Source organism: Elephas maximus, chromosome 12, assembly GCF_024166365.1.
Source record: "Elephas maximus indicus isolate mEleMax1 chromosome 12, mEleMax1 primary haplotype, whole genome shotgun sequence".
NCBI lineage: Eukaryota > Metazoa > Chordata > Mammalia > Proboscidea > Elephantidae > Elephas > Elephas maximus.
Window position 1 is genome coordinate 41,688,237 of NC_064830.1, and position 11,671 is coordinate 41,699,907.

Below are 11,671 nucleotides of genomic sequence, written 5' to 3' on the forward strand. Positions count from 1 at the left end.
CCTACTACTTCATTCTGCTGAGATACCCTTGCCCCTCTGGGTGGCTCTGTCAGGCAGGATTCAAGGCAACAGTACCCAATTCATTTTCTCATGTGGGGTCTGCCCATCTCTGGTCCACTGCAAGCATGCACCTGTGACACCTTTGACCTCTTGTCAGGAGTGCAGTGACTTCTTCAACAGCAACCTCTGGTGTGTTGTACAAGTCACTTGTGGCAGCCTCTCACCCTTAGTTTTCAAAGGCATGAGTCTGATATCACACCACTGTGTAACTCAGTGATCCTGTTGAATCCACTTCAACCCCAAGGAGAGGGAGTTTTAGATTCCTATCCCCCTTCCCAACTTCTCTCTACTTGGTGGTTGTGGAGGAAGGGGCTTACAAAACACCAATAACTTTTTGCAAAAAACCCTCTTCTTCCGCTTCAGTGCCTGACCTTTTATATTCCTAATGTGTATGAGTGAATAAGAGTCACAAAAAACAGCTCTGGCCTCTTCTTTGCAAGTCTTGAATAGTGGTCTTGTGCCTCATTTTGGAACATAGCATCTATCATCTTGAGCTGACTTTGCAACTAGAATCAGATCCATTTTCATATCTTGTTATATGCCTCTTTGGCAGGTGGATGTGCCAGTTTGTAATTCAGGGGAGAGATTGGGATTGGAGATCATACATTTGAGAGTCATCTTAATATAGATGCCATGAGCCTGAATGAGATCACTTGGAAGTGAAAGTACAAGGAGAAGAGGGCTGAGGACTAGTCCTGGGGAACTCCAGTATTTAGAGGCTGGGACAAGGAGGCAGAGCCTGCCAAGAGAAGTGAAAGGAGTGAGTGACTACTAGGTTTGGAAGAAAACCAGATAGTGGTATTGCAGAAGCCCCATGAAGTGTTTCAAAAAAGAGGGCATGTCTTTAATAACTGTCTAAAAGATAGTTTTTAAGAACTATCTATATGGGATAGTTTTTAAGAACTATCTATATGGGATCAATTGACAACTGCAACTCCAAAGATTAGATAGGAACCTTAGGGGCCAGTGAGTTTATGTTAATGGGGGAGGAACAGCTCAGGAAAGGCGGGTGGGAATGGTTGCACAAACTGTACACGTAGAAACTATTGAATTGGTCTATTTCCTGCTGTGTGTATTCTCAACAACAACAAAATAAATGTTAAAAAAATCAACCATTGAAAACCCTATGAACACAGTTCTACTGACACCCACGGGGTTGCCCTGTGTCGGAATTGACTCAACAGTAACTGAGGTTTTTTTTTTTTTGTCATAGAAAACGGCATGATCAGGCATTTCACATGCTGTTGAGAGGTCAAGTAAAACAAGGACTGGGAATTATCACTTGGATTTAAAGAGATTTCGAGATGATTGGTGATTTTCATTGAGAGGTTACTGGGGAGCAGTTAGAATGAAACTTGATTATAGTGTGTTCAAGAGGGAGTGGTGAGGAGGTGGAAACAGAGTAAGCCACTCTTTTGAAGAATTTTGCTGTAAAGGGAGCAGAGAGATGGGATGGCGGCTGGAGAAGATGGGCACAAGGGGAAGTTTTTATAAGATGCTAGGTACTATACCATGTATGTTTGCTAATGTAAATGCTCCACAAAAGAGGAAAAAACTGATGATGCGGGGAGGGGTGCATAATTGCAAGAGCAGAGCCCTTCAGTAGGCAAGGAGGTGGGATCTGGGGTGCAAATAGAGGAGCTGGCCTCAGAGAGGAGCATGGGCAATTCAGCCATTGTAAGAGGAGAGAGGCAGAGTACATGGATATAGATGAAGCTAGCTTGGTGAATTTTATGAAGGGAAGATTGTTCACTTCTTTTTACATCTGTTTTTTCAATGAAATGAGAGTGTCATCAGCTGATAATGAAGGTGGAAGATAGAGATTTGGAGGTGTTAGGAGAGAAAGGAAGAAAGGAATCTGATATTTTCTAGATCACAAAAATCCTAGTGTAAATTATTAACAGAAACCAGGTGCTATGGAATCAGTTCCAACTCATGGTGACCTCATGTGTGTCAGAGGAGAACTGTGCTCCATAGGGTTTTCAGTGGCTGATTTTTGGGAAGTAGATTGCCAGGCCTTTCTTCCGAGGAGCCTCTGGGTATATTCAAACCTCCAACCTTTCAGTTAGCAGCCAAGCGTGTTAACCATTTGCACCACCCAGGGACACCATGTGTAAATTAACACTCTGGATATATTAACATCTGAAAGTAGGACCATAGGGAGTGCCTCAAACCATATCACATATCAGTGATCTACCCCGCCTAGAATAAGGCTGGCCCTGTACCTGAATCTCTGCATGTTTCTGAATCCAGACAGTGAGGAGAGGCTGAGGCAGAAAGTTTAGGTGGGGACCCTGCTGGTGAGATGAACCACTCAGCTTTGGCAGGAGGACCGGGCTTCAGGGGCGGATCAGCTCAGTTTAGCTGAGGATTCTTTTTGTTCTCACAAGCCCCTCATCTCTATATCACACTCAACTCTTCTCTTCCGTCATCTTCAAAAGGTTTTAGCAACTAAGGAGCACACACCCTGATCCTTGACTGATGAAGGAGGACATAAAAGAAGGTTGCTTCCGAGGAAGCCAGCTGCTAACAGGAATCATTCAGAGTGAGGCCAAGGAAGGCACTCAGGATTTGTTCAACCTCTAAGAAAATCATCTGCAATAAACTTCATTTAATTCTTGTGGTTCAGTGTCTGTGTGATAATTAAGAAATGACAGTAGCACGTATTGACAGTTACTGCAAATGTTTTTTCCCTGGTAGTTAAGAAATTTGCCTGAAAGATCCAAATAATAATAATAATAGTTACCAAACTGAGTGTCTGTCTCAATTAATTTGATCTGTCCTCACATTCAGATCTGCTTTCTTTGGTTACTGGTAGTGGTACCCGTTGCCACTGAGTTGATTCCGACGCATAGAGACCCAAGAGGGCAGAGTAGAACTGCCCCATAGGGTTTACAAGGAGCTGCTGGTGGAATTGAGCTGCTGACCTTCTGGTTAGCAGCTGAACGCTTCACCACTGCTCCACCAAGGTTAGTCTCTTTGGTTAACCCATTGCCATTAGAGTCGATTCCGACTCATAGCGACTCTAAAGGACAGAGTAGAACTGCCCCATAGGGTTTCCAAGTAGTATCAGGTAGATTTGAACTGCCAGCCTTTTGGTTAGCAGCTGTAGCACTTAAACACTATGGAACCAGGGTTTCTTTCTTTGGCTAGGCACCCTTAAAATCCATACACACGTATTCTCCACAGGTTTTTCTAATACTCTTTAGAAAAAAATTTAAAATTCATTTTGGATTACACTCTTGCTGAATCTAACACTGCGTACCTGCCTCTGGCTCCTATTGCATTTGAATCCTAGTCACAGGATGACATTGTAGAGCACAGAGCATAGGAGGGCACAATTTTATTTTCCTTAGTTAAAGAGGACACTGTAGGAACCGTTTCAAAGGACGTGGGAGTCTGAGTTGCCCAGTTTTCATCTGTTCCCCACGTATATGTAATTGCCAAGAGCCCTATCTTTCCCAGTCAGGGGCCTAGCTTTAACAGCATGGAATTTATTCAGAATGGTGGCCCTATGTTTATTTTTATGCCTTGACTCCAGCTTTCTGGCATCTGAGCTTGTTATTCTTAGACTTGACACCAACAGCCTGATCCATGAAGGAAACATTAATAAACATTTGTTAAAATTTAAAACTTTGCCCTGCAAAAGACTGTGTTAAGAGGATGAAAAGACAAGCTACAGAATGGAAGAAAATACTTGCAAACCACATATCCAACAGAAGACTGGTATATATAATATATAAAAATATTCTCAAAATTCAACAGTGAAAAAGAAAGCAATCCAGTTAGAACTTGGGCAAAAGAAATGAAGAGAGATTTAACTGAAGAGGATATACAGATTGCAAATAAGCACATGAAAACATTTTCAACATGGTTAGCTATTAGAGGAATGAAACTTAAGACCACAATGAGATATCACTACACATCTATCAGAATGACCGAACTAAATAATAGTGACAACACCAAATGGTAATGAAGATACATTTCTGGTGGGAAGGTAAAACGGTGCAGCTACTCTGGAAAACTATTCAACAGCTTCTTAAAAAATTAAACATGCAACTACTAGCACTGTCAAGTTGGTTCCAACTCACAGCAACCCTATGGACAACAGAATGAAACACTGCCTGGCCCTGCGCCATCCTCGTAATCGTTAAGCTTTAGCCCATTTTTGCAGCCACTGTGTCAATCCATCTCATTGAGGGTGGTCTTCTTCTTCACTGACCCTCTACCAAGCATGATGTCCTTCTTCAGGGACTGGTGCCTCCTGATAATATGTCCAAAGTATGTGACACAAAGTCTTGCCATCTTCCCTTCTAAGGAGCATTCTGACTGTACTTCTTCCAAGACAAATTTTTTAAAAATTGTGCGTTAAATGAAAGTTTACAATTCAAGTCAGTTTCTCAAACAAAAATTTATACACACGTTATGTGACCCTAGTTGCTCTCCCTATAATGTGACAACACACTCCTCTCCACCCTGATTTCCAATGTCCCTTCAACCAGCTCCTGTCCCCCTCTGCCTTCTCACCTTGCCGCCATACAGGAGCTGCCCTCTTTAGTCTCATGTATTTACTTGAGCTAAGATGCATACTCCTCACCAGTATCATTTTATGTCTTATAGTCCAGTCTAATCTTTTGTCTGAAGAGTTGGCTTCAGAAATGGTTTTAGTTTTGGGCTAACAGAGAGTCCAGGGTCATGTCTTCTGGGGTCCCTCCAGTCTCAGACCATTAAGTCTCGGCTTTTTACTAGAATTTGAGTTCTGCACCCCACTTGTCTCCTGCTCCATCAGGACTCTCTGTTGTATTCCCTGTCAGGGTACTCCTTGGTGGTAGCTGAGCACCATCTACTTCTTCTGGTCTCAGGCTGATGTAGTCTCTTGTTTATGTGGTTCTTTCTGTCTCTTGGACTCATATTTTCCTTGTGTCTTTGATGTTCTTCATTCCCCTTTGCTCCAGGTGGGTTGGGACTAATTGATGCATCTTAGATGGCCTCTTGTTTGCTTTTAATACCCCAGACGCCACTCACCAAAGTGGGATGCAGAACGTTTTCTTAATAAACCTTATTATGCCAATTGACCTAGATGTCCCGTGAAACCATGGTCCCCAAACCCCCGCCCCTGCTACTCTGTCCCTTGAAGTGTTTGGCTGTATTCAGGAAACTTCTTAGCTTTTGGTTTAGTCCAGTGGTGGTAACTTCCCCTGTATTGTGTGTTGCCCTTCCCCTCACCTAAAATAATTCTTGTCTACTATCTAGTTAGTGAATACCCCTCTCCCTCCCTTCCCACCCTCATAACCATCAAAGAATGTTTTCTTCGGCGTTTAAACCTTTTCTTGAGTTCTTGTAATAGTGGTCTCAAACAATATTTGTCCTTTTGCAACTGACTAATTTCACTCAGCGTAATACCTTCTAGATTCATCCATGTTATGAGGTGTTTCACAGATTCACGTTCTTCTTTATTGTTGCATAGTATCCCATTGTGTGAATATACCATAATTTGTTTATCTGTTCATCCGTTGATGGGCATCTAGGTTGTTTCCATCTTTTTGCTATTGTAAACAGTGCTGGAATGAACATGGGTGTGCATATACCTATTCCCAATACAGATATGTTTGTTCTTTTGGTAGTCCATGGTATAGTCAATATTCTTTGGCAATGCCACAATTCAAAGACATCAATTCTTTGGTCTTCCTTATTCATTGTCCAGCTTTTATATGGAAATAAGGCAATTGACAACACCATGGCTTGGGTCAGGTGCACCTTAGTCCTTAAAGTGACATGTTTGCTCTTTAACACTTGAAAGAGGTCTTTTGCCTCAGATTTGCTCAATGTGATGCATCTTTTTTTTTTATTATTATTATTTCTTGACTGCCGTTTCCACGGGTGTTGATTGTGGATCCAGGTAAAATGAAATCCTAGACAACTACTATATGACCCAGCAGTTATTCCCAGAGAAACGATGACTTATGTTCACACAAAGACCTGTACATGAATGTTTATAGCAGCTTTATATGTAATAGCCAAACTCTAGAAACAACCCAGATGTCCTTCAACAGATGAATGGTTAAACTGTGGTACATCCATGATATACAATACTACTCAGCAGTAAAAATGAAGAAACTATTGATACACACAATAACCTGGATGAACCTCCAGAGAATTACGCTGAGTGAAAAAAACCAATCCCGAGAGGTTATATACTGTATAATTTTATTTAAATCACATTCTTGAAATGACAAAATTATAGAAATGGAGAACAAATTAATGGTTGCCAGGGTTTAAGGTGGTGTTGGAGGTGGGAAGGAAGTGGGCCAGAAAAGGGCAACATGAGGGATGCTTGTGGCGATGGAAATATTCTGTATCTTGACTGTATTAATGTTAATATCCTCATTGTGATATTGTACTATAGTTTCACAAGATGTTACCATTAGAGAAGTTGAGTAAAGGGTACACAGAGCCTCTCTGTATTATTCCTTACAACTACATGTGACTCTGCAATTCTCTCAAAATAAAAAGTTTAAAAACGCATTTGCTCTTGTGTGTACTTAAATTTATGATTAAATTTTTATATTTTAAGAGAATTATTATATCAAAATTCAAATATGACAGGAAGTCCTAGCAGAAGCCAAAACTATAAACTAAAAAAAACTGACAGAAGTGTCAAAATGTCAAAAACTGGCCTATTATGTCATAACAGAAAATAAAAAAATTAATAGTTAAAATCATGATGCTAAGGAAAGAATGGCAAGTAGCCAAGAAAATATGGCTAATGAAGACAAGAGATGAAGAAAATCATGACAATCAGACATTTTCAAATAGGACCCCAAAATGTAGAAGGAAAATAAAAATAATAATGAAACACTGTTTGTATGGTCAATAGAGAGTGCAGCAGCTTCATTGTGATAAATTTATTATTAGTAACATATTCCTTTATGGCCCATTACAATGAGCAATAATTTAATAAAATTAGCTTTTTCATAATATAAAACTCATAGTAAGCTACTACGGAGCCCTGGTGGAGTAGTGGTTAAGAGCTTGGTTGCTAACCAAAAGGTCGGCAATTCGAATCCATCAGCTGCTCCTTGGAAACCCTATAGGGCAGTTCTTCTCTGTCCTATAGGATCGCTGTCAGGGATTGAATTGTGTCCCCCAAAATATGTGTCAACTTGGTTAGGCCATGATTCCCAGTATTGTGTGGTTGTCCTCCATTTTGTGATTGTAATTTTATGTTAAAGAGGATTAGGGTGGGGTTATAACACCCCTACTGAGGTCACATCCCTGATTCAATGTACAGGGAGTTTTCCTGGGGTGTGGCCTGTACCACCTTTTATCTTACAAGAGATAAAAGGAAAAGAAAGCAAGCAGAGAGTCAGGGACCTCTTACCACTAAGAAAGCAGTGCCGGGAGCAGAGCTTGTCCTTTGGAGCCAGGATTCCTGTGTGGAGAAGCTCCTGGTCTGGGGGAAGATTGATGAGAAGGCTGACAGAGAGAGAAAGCCTTCCCCTGGAGCTGATGCTTTGGATTTGGACTTCTAGCCTACTAGAGTGTGAGAAAATAAATTTCTCTTTGGTAAAGCCATCTACTTGTGGTATTTCTGTTGTAGCAGCACTAGAAGACTAAGACAGTTGCTATGAGTTGAAATCAACCAGATGGCAACGGTTTTTTTTAGTAAGCTACTATAGTGTAGTGAGGATGCCAATTACAAACTGGTTAATGATGTCATCAATTCAAAGAATATTTAAGAGTAGACATTGCATAAGAACACTTGAAATGCCCTGGGATCTTACAGTTCATATACAAGTGAAATTTAAAATAAGTTTTCCCAAATTTGGCAACAATCCTAAAAATTTACATGACATTATCAATAGCACATTATAAAACTGAAAAGAACTTTTCGAAAGTATAAATAATAAAAAAAAGATTTTGATCCACTATGCTAGAAAAACAACTGACAGTGATATAGTTATTGCCACACAGAGATGATAAAAAGAGTATGTATTAAAATGTGTATGAAAAAATTTTATACAAGTGTGTTATGTATTGGATTATGTCCCCTCAAAATGTGTTGTAAATCCTAACCTGTATGCTTGTGGTTGTCTTTGTTATATTAACGAGAAAGGAGTAGTGTATAAAAGAGATTAAACAAGCAAGCAGAAGAGAGATGGGGTAAGATAGATGCAGTGACACATGGAGACCTCCAAGGAGCCAGGAAGCAGAAACTCCTCCAAAGCCCACAGAGAGCGAAAGCCTTCCCCTAGAGCTGGAGCTCTGATTTTGTTTTTTTTTTTAGCCTCCTAAACCATGAGAAAATAAATTTCTGCTGGTTGAAGCCATCCACTTGTAGTATTTCTGTTATAGCAGCAATAGATAAGTAACAAAATGTATCAGGTTATTTTTCTGGATTTTGTAATATTTTTCATATTTTCAGCTTTTTAAAATTTGCAATTCGTTGTGATTCCTGTTTTCATTTTAAATATTTATTTATAGTTTTGTATTCTTTTTCATACACAGGGCTACCAAAATTATAAAAGCTTCAGGACCAACAAAACCTAAATCCCACCATGACCAGTCTTACAAGGTTTTGAAAATCAAGTGAAATAATAGCACTTCTTTGGGGAATGGTAGGAGGGTACAGTTTTGAAAAGTGTTCCATCACTCTGTTTGCAGAATGTCCTTTATCTGGACCAGTGGTTTTCAAGTTTTTTTGATTGTATATCCTTATGTAAAAAAAATTTGAATGTATCCCTCCAATATGTATTTATTTATAAATTATATAAAAAATTTATATACTTGTTCTATAATTCCATATGTCATATATTAGTAGAATTTCTCATTTTAAAAAATTTTATTGTGATTTAGGTGAAAGTTTACAGCACAAATTAGTTTTTCATTCAAAAATTTTATACAAAAATTGTTTTATGACATTAGTTGCAATCCCTGTAATATGTGAACAGTAGAATTTCTTATTTTTAAGGGAAAAATAAATATAAGGATGCAACGGAAAAAACCAAAACATTGCTCTAGGCTCTAATTAGAAATAAAGCTGGGTTAGCGAGCGGAACTGTAAGCAGACAGAACCAGCCTTGTGAGGGATAAGCCCAGTGTGGGTTGTATTAGTAGTACAACAGCACTTTGCTGGAAGACGTAAAATCCCTGAACAGAGGCTGGGTGTGAGGGTGGGAGATAATAACTCCTCTCTTTAGTAACCAGAGAAAGGTGGATGCCCTGAATAACTAGGAGAAGAAAAAAACAACCCCCTCAGCAATGAGTGCTCAAGGGAGACCATTTCAGCATAATTAACTTATATGTGTATCACTTAGGTGTAAGAGTATTCCAGGCAATATACATGTATTAGCCAATTTAATCCTCTCAGCAACTCTTCAAGGCAGTACTATTATTATGCCTATTTTACTGATGAGTAAATTGAGGCATGGAAAAATTAAGCAACTTGTCTAAGGTCACATTGCTAGTAAGTAGTAAGGAAAATGAACTGCCAAGCTTTTGGTTAGTAGCCGAATGCTTCACTGTTTGCACCATCCAGGGAGTCCTAAGGGGTGAAGAAGGGTGAGCATACCAGGGCAACAGAAGGCAGTATACTAGACTCCACAGGAGCTGTGTGATGTTGCCAAAGGGCCCTGATTTGGAAAAAATGACGGACTTTAAAATTCTCTGATTTGGATGTTACAGCATACTATTTGCTGGTTTTACCTGAAACTGCTAGAATTTCATTTTTTAAAGATAAATTACACTAACTTGAAGATGGTACTGTCAAATCAGCAATTACTGTTTTTCCTGTAAATATCCAAAGGCAGTAAAGAGAACAGAAAAAGAAGTAGCAATAGAAAACTCTTCTATGAGAAAACTAGATGACAATTGAAGTCCAAGTCACAAAATAGGAGGAGAAAAAGCAGAACGTGGGAGGGAAAGACAGATAATGCCGATGACTGTAGATATTGGAATGAACTGGCAAAATGCAATCCCCAAGGTGAGGAACCCTCTGCAGTAAAACCCAAATCCCTCTTTGCAAAAGCAGAAACAAGGTGCGGAGCTCACAGCTATATCACTGGATGTATTTGTGGGATTGAACAAGGAACATATAGACAGTCATATTTACTAAAAGCAGTCTGTTCATATGATGATTGTAGAAAAAAGGCTACACTGTGAACAGATCATTAGCTGCCTGACGACTAGAGAGGAGTAAAGGCTAAAGAAACTCACAAAATCCTAGGCTAGAGGGGAAATTCCCACCAATTTGCCCTAATCATCTTCCTAATAGAAACTTCGTACAAATAGCTGGTTTAGGGAAAACTCACCTTATTCAAAGTTGAGTAGTCAGAAAAGAAACTAGCACAGATTCCTTTATTATACAAAAAAATATAAGGAAAAAATGAGGACATAAATGGGGGGGAGGGGGAAGCAAATATGACCATCCACCAAAAAAATGCTGCCATAGATAAAATTTGTGATCGACTATTTTTTAAAAAAAAAAGAAAAAAACCCAGTGGCCTTCTTTAAAATAAGAGAGAGCCATAGCAGTATTATTCATAATTGCCAAAAAGTGGAAACAACCCAAATGTCCATTAACTGATGGATGGATAAATACAATGTAATATATCCATATAATGGAATATTATTTGGCAATAAAAAGAATAAAGACCTGATATATACTACAACATATATAAACCCTGAAAACATTATGTTAAATGAAAGAAACCAGTCACAAAATATTACATGTTGTGTGAACCCATTTATATGAAATGTCCAGAACAGGCAAATTCATAGAAACAGAAAGCAGATTAGTTGTTGCCTAGGACTGGGGAAGTGGGGAGAGGGAAGTGACTGCTAATGGGTACACGGTTTATTTTTGGGGTGATGAAAATGCTGCAAAACTGATTGTGGTGAGGGTTGCACAACTCTGTGAATACACTAAAAACCATTGAATCATACACTTTAGATGGTGAATTGTGTAGTATGTGGATTATGTATCAATAAAGCTATTTTTTAAAAAAGAAGCTACTAAAAAATAAAATACCATATAAACCAGAGAAAAATAACTTAAGGAATAAATGAAGAAAAAAGGACACGAAGAATGAGCTGGAAGACCTCAGTAATGAGGTTAAAGGAAAAATTAAAACCACGAAAGTGAAGTGATAGAATAGATGCTGCTGGAAAAAACAGCAATACAGAGGATTGGAATAAGAAAAGTGAGCAAAATGAAATAAAAAGAATTAAAAGACAGGCAAAGGTGATCCAATTTAAGTATAACTGGAGTTCCTAGGAGGAAAATTACAATAAGGAAAGAGAACACATATATTAAGATAGAATTTTTAAAAATTCAGAACTAAAAGAATTACAGGTAGTCCCCAACTTCCATTTGAGGTATGACAAACACCTGTATGTGGTATGATGGGTTGCTTTCGTGTGGCCTTTCTCACCATGGTCTTGTAACTCTCACCAAATGATTTGATGGGACTGTACAAATAAGGTAATTGTGGCCCATCAAGGGAGTTGGTCAGTTTTGCCATCCTGCTAGGCTTAAAAGAGAGCCAATTCCAGAGAGAGAAAGGATCTCAGCAACACCAAGGAAGAAGAGTGAGGAGTGGAGCATGTCCTT

At 39.0% G+C, this 11,671-nt stretch overlaps 1 protein-coding gene across 4 annotated transcripts in view; it reads left to right on the top strand.

The window, feature by feature from the left end:
• The window catches only part of FAM228B (family with sequence similarity 228 member B), a 33,109-nt gene extending 30,421 nt beyond the window's left edge, over positions 1–2,688 (top strand). For all 4 annotated transcript variants that reach the window (XM_049902752.1, XM_049902753.1, XM_049902755.1 and 1 more), the window contains one exon: positions 2,502–2,688. The gene's annotated coding sequence lies outside the window, so the exon portion shown is untranslated. The remainder of the gene's footprint in view (positions 1–2,501) is intronic.
• Positions 2,689–11,671: the final 8,983 nt, after the last annotated feature.